Here is a 6,255-nt window from a genome sequence, read left to right as displayed (position 1 = left end):
CGTCCGATACCCATCGAAAGAAAATGACTCCATCTCTTCTGGAGAGGACCGAGGGCCTTCGTGGACCCAGTTTGGGCATGATGTTGTAGAATTTGAAGTTTATTTGTTTACTCCATTGTGTCTCCCATAGACTTGAGGTGCAGTTTTTTTACTTTGTTTTTTAAAGTCAGCCAGTGGGAGAGTGATCTTCGTCAAAATAAACTCCAGTCATTCCGGTGAATCCTACTTGACAACATTTTATTTATAACAAAAGGAAATAAAATGAACAATATGCCGCCATAAATATGGATAATCCAAATTGAATAAAACAAACACCAAAAATAGAAACAGGCTGCCCACTGCCCAGTGGCAAAGACAAGGGAGAACACACTGGGTTCTGTTCTTATGTGTTCTACGTCACTAACAAGTACGGACACATCGAATGGCACCAATCAAAACAAACTTCTGTCATTCCGGTGTCCTACTTGACAACAATGAACAATATGCCTACAAGGAGAGATAGTACGTTGAAAGTGTAAGTGACAAAGTGTAAGTGACCCAAAGACCATTCAACAAAGAACTGAAAAAATCGATATTTGGACAACTGAGGAATAGAAACCACGAAACAGTAGATTTAACTACAAGCTGTCAGGAAAGCTGAGGGATGGGGAATAATCAATAATACAGCACCCTACTCTGGCAAGTAGTACCTTGAGTCAACAAAATACGAAACATAATACCAAATATTCACAAATGTTAGATTGCATTATATATACGTAGTAGAATGTTCTGCAAACTATGATCAATATTGGACTGTCATTGATGACAAAGGCTACTTGGCCAGTTTAATTTAACACATTCAATGAAGTTTGGCTGAAAACATTTTTGCTCAGTGATAGACTCTTTAGACAGGGGGTAACGGTATCTATATAAAAAAAAGACCCGTTCTGTCCTCCATCGCCCCAGTGTGCGTGCAGTGTGAGGATTTACTCCTGCAATCACTGCCGCTGTTGCTGCTGATGGCCTAAAGGATCCGGTGGTCGCCTGACCAGCAAGGCCAGCATCAGATTCTGCTTTACTTTTGTTCAAATCTGAGGCAACTGTCTGTGCACTGCTTTAAAAGGTGGATTGGGGGAAAGAAATACAGGAACACTGGTCTGGCACACCATGTCAGCTGTGCGATTTAGATATATGCTTTCAGACAAGCAACTGGGTTAATCAGTATAATATATCATTATCCGTGCCATCTTTCTGAACCTCAAACCCCTGCCTTCGAGGGTCATTTTTTACTTCAAAGAATCTTACAGTCATGCTGCCATTCTCATTAAATACTGTTTCCTCATGAAGCTAACCTGAAGTGGTAAATCAGATGGCCTGCACATAGCAGCCAGAGCGAACAATGTAACGGCTTTTTGTCTCAGCTTCTGAGTAGATAGTGATTCATTTGGATCCCATTGCTCAAACAGTTCCAAATATTTCTGCACAGGCATTATCTTGTTTCGACCCGAAGGTTTTGATGTGTCAACCTTAATCAGAGCTTTGGTCAAAACATCTATCTTTTCAAACTGGACCTTAATATTCATGGCCTTACAATAGTGCTTTAGGGCTGACACTAATGTTTTACGCTTTGACTGGGGTCTTTCTGAGACTTCAGCTTCATTATTCAATAATCCAGCATTACATGGTACAAACATATATTTGTTTGTGGAGGAAATGAACACCCTTGCAATTCACAACAGCATTTGAATTTGTCAATGCATTTGTTGTGTTGCACCAATGTGGACGCGGCCAAAAACTGTGGGTATTTTTAATACAGGCTGAAGTCTATTTCTCTTTCTTCAGATTACGAGCCCAAAGATCCTCCAAGCGCACCACTTCCACCTTGGATTCCTTAATGGTTCTGGGAGTTGAATACTGTTCTGTATGCAAAACGTTTTGGCTGGTGGTATCTTTAAAGGGGGGAATATTGACATTGCTCTCAATTTTAGGAACCAGCTCTTGGCTTTTCATGCTGGTGCAATCACTGTTGCCATAGCGCCCTGGTTTTGTATCACTGACAAAACTCTGCCCATTAATCTTATCGGAGGATTTACAAAATTGTTGTATTTTACCCAGCCTACTTGTTGGAGGGCGTCTACTTCATAGCTAGCGGGATCCTAGAACTGGCAGTTGTACCGGCTGCACTTTGTCGTGTTCATTATAGCAAACCTGTTTGTGGAGAACGGACCCCACAATTTTTCTAGATAGTGAAAGAGACCTGGGTTCAATTCCCACTCCTATTGACCGGAGACTCAGACAGTGTGTGCAAATAGCTACAGACGCCAGCCAGGAAGGCTGGGGGGCTATATCTCTGACTCACGGGTCAGAAGCTCTGGGATTTGGAGACCAATTAAACGTTGGGACAAATTAATGTCCCACCAGGGCTCAAGTTGTCGGGAGGTATCAGCTGTTCACCTCTCATTAGTAGCTTTACTACCAAACATAACAGAACAATCAGTCCAAATTCTCTCGGACAAAATAACACAGTGGCAAAGACAAGGGGGAACACACTGTTCGACGTCACTAACTAGTGCGGACACACAGGATGACACTAATTGATCACAACAGAAGGGACAAGAATTCTTAGCCAAGAGATCCACTTGCTCGTTTCCTCGGATGCCCGCATGGCTTGGGAGCCATGAGAGCACTATATTTTTCCCTGCTTCATTAAAGTGTGTACTTTTCGTCGTAACTTTATTATTTTTGGGTGCATGAGTTTGAAATTTGTGAGTGGGGTGATGCAGGATAGGAAGTCAGACCAGATAAAGAAACATTTTTAGGAGAGTTGTTTGCGGAGGCCAATGCCATGTCTATGGCTGTAGCCTCCACAGAAAAAAATTGAGGCTTCGGGATGGAGTCTCCTCTGGTGTGTAGGGCTTATGGACAAGGTGGCGGCGCCCACAGCTGAGTCCGATTTAGAGCCATCTGTGAAGATAAGCTCTGCTTCGGGGTATTTTTTAATTAGCTTTTTTTGTATGCAGCCTTAAATGTTTTGGTGTTTGTGCTTGCTTTGTTGTGTGTGGTGGGTTCTAAGTCTACTTTTGACTTGGTGAGGTGCCACGGAGGGAGGTCGGGGGAACGAAATTGTTCTATTTCTTTGTTTAAAAGTTCTTGAGGTCTTCAAGGATTTTGAGGCCGAAAGGTTTGATGAGTTTTTCGTTGTTTTGGAATTTGTTTATTGTGTCTGGGTGTATTTCAAAGAATGCAGCCATATGCTAAATTTTCTGGTTATGAACTCTGTTTGATCGCGTACTGTTGTGAGAGTTGTGTTCGTCTGAATGTCAGTGATGGTACGTTTTTCCTCCGCATAGAGGCTTTCCACTGGAGAAGAGCGAAAAACGGCGAGGCGGCGTCCTTGGTTTTGTACTGGGTCTAGTATCTTTAGGGTATGGGGTTTTGCTGATGCATAAACTTGACAGCCGTAGTCAAGCCTGGATCGGACAATGGAACAGTAAAGGTGGAGAGAGTGTGAAAACCAGATAACCTTGTAGAAATGGAATGATTCTTGATACTGAAATGCCCAAGATACTGACTCTCTACGAACACTGATCTTGAAGCCCAGGTGTGCATTCATCTTCCTGCTGAATAATGATGTACCTGTAAAGAAAATGGTTCTTGACAGTTCTTGCTTCTCGTTTCTCAAAGAACATAGCACCAGTGCACCATGGAGAGCTTTATCATGACATTCAAAAGATAAAAAGCCATTTAATTTATCCTGTATCTACATCAGTGGATCTTTAACGTGCGCAACCAGCACACGCACCTCTGAGATTTTTTCGTACGTATCCGAGAAAGCTATGTGTTCGATCTTACGTACCTTGAGATCAGGGATGTGACTGAAAGAAAGCAGTAAGAAAGAGCGAAAGAGAAGCAGAAGAAAGGCAGCAGAAAGAGTCAGTAGTCCAGAGGAGGAGGCAAAGGATAAGGTGGGGGATAGGGCAGAAAGTGGAGACGAAAGCAGACGACAGAAAAGGAGGTGAAAGGAGAACATTTTTTCAGAGAAGAACATTTTCTGTTGCTGTCAGGTGCCGAACCTGGGACCTAAAGAATGAGAGGCGAACACCTTACCTCTTGACTACGATAACCTGAATTACTTTTCCTTCAGGTCAAAGTTGATGAAATGTTGTAACATCTAGACTTATTGTTGAGAAAGCACCCAGCGAGAACAAAGGGCTAATGCTGTCAAGAAACTGGACCTAAAGCTGGTGGATATGGTCATGGGGTCCAGTAAATCTGACACTTACTTTGTAACATTACTAACTATAAGAGAGGTATGTTCCCAAAAAGTGCCAGTAAGCTGAAAACCACACCACGGCGACAGAACCTTTAGGTGGCAGTAGGAAATGGGCACCGGAAAGGAGTTCAGAGCTGGGGTGTAAGCAGTAAACAGAAAATGCCAAACAAATGACACTGCGCTAGGGCTCCAACTGCGAAGTTGCTCTCTACCCTGGCTGTTTTGAGGTGTACAACTCACTCTGATCCGAAAGAAGCAGCTGACTCAACCGAAGCTTGAGTATATTGAGCTGTTCATGAAGCTGCTCACAACAGCACATTTTTCACTGGTTCGGTTGAATTTTCTGGGATCACGCCTGCTGTCTGAACAGGCGTCGAGATCATTGAAGAAATACCATTGAATTGTTTAGTGTGTGTATAGGGAATAGGGGTATAAAATTTGTTTTGAACACTTGAGCTTCATATGCTCTTTTGTACAGTTGACTACTTTTGTCAAAGAAAGTGAATGTGGTCTTAAAAATTATGTTTGTGTTGTCAAAGATTTGAACTTTACTTTGACACCAAATACAAATGTCTATGATTTAAGACATTGGAGATTATTATTTTTTATAAACACCCCTAAATCGCGCGTTTCCAGGGAATAGCGCTCGTAAAATAATGGCGTTCTTAGGGATTTCGCACCGTGAAAGCCGTAAGGTGCAAAAGTGGTTATAAATAGAACTAGAGGTCTTAGCTGTGACGTTAGGAGTGTCAAACATGAGTGGCACGCCGCCATTCCGAAAACGAATAAAGGACCAGTCGGTGCACAGTAACACTTTTCAATCACAGATTAATGATACTCTGCTAAGTCTTTTTATGTTTATTTCTTTTTCATGCGATTTGCCTATCGCTCAAATGTACTCTTAATGATTTTTGCCTTTACCTTTTTTCCTTTTACCTTTAAATGAGCCAGATAATTTCCAAATAATGCAAATATATGGGCTTTTTACACGGTGAGACCATACGGGTGAGTAAAAATTAGAAAAAAAGAATGAGATGGACTTGATGATACTGGCTATTTATCCAAGTGTTGCATTTTAAAATGGTGTCAGTATATAACTGTTACTATGTGTGCCCTATATTAAACAACGCTCTTTGGGTGTGCGCTCAGGATTTAAACAATGAGTGATTTACAGCATCCCAGCATACAATTAATTGCTCATTGAGAGACGATAACGAATTAATATATTAAATAATTAACCCAGTCTTAACTCCCTTCATACCGCATCAGTAGAAGGAGAGTGTAGACAATATGACATAAAAGCAATCCATTTTGTAAGTATGGAATTGTCCTTTCTCTTAACAAACTCAAATACATGTACTCACTTTGTCTCCCTTCGCCCCCCCCCCCCCCCCCCACACACACACACAAACACCTCACCAGTGGCGGCTCGTGGTTTATAGAACTGACCGGCCGTCATTCACGTCGACTATTTCTCCCTCCCCCACCCTTTCCTTCACAACACACACACACACACACACACACACACACACACACACACACACACACACACACACACACACAAACACACACACACACACACACACACACAAACACACACACACATTCTCTCTCTCTCTCTCTCTCTCTCTCTCTCTCTCTCTCTCTCTCTCCTTATTTTATACCCCTACTTTCGCCATCCCCACCCCCTCCCCCACTCACACACACACACACCACTGTAAACATTGTAATATAATGTGAAAGAGCTAAAATATGCGGTAGTGTCAAGAAACAATATTATGAATAACGTATGAAGGAAGTTACTGAGATTAATAGAAACTGACTTGATCGGCAGAGAAAAAGAAACACTACAAGGCCAGAAAACAAACTGAAAGTGAGAGGCAATAAACTGCTGGTACTGGCCTTCAGTACTTTACTCGTACATGTACTTTCTACACCCCCACACAAAATATCGACCGCTTTAATATATGTAATAAGAACTGTCCTATATGATGACAAAAAGT

This window comes from Aplysia californica, unplaced genomic scaffold, assembly GCF_000002075.1.
Source record: "Aplysia californica isolate F4 #8 unplaced genomic scaffold, AplCal3.0 scaffold01111, whole genome shotgun sequence".
NCBI lineage: Eukaryota > Metazoa > Mollusca > Gastropoda > Aplysiida > Aplysiidae > Aplysia > Aplysia californica.
Note: the sequence above shows the minus strand (reverse complement) of the source record.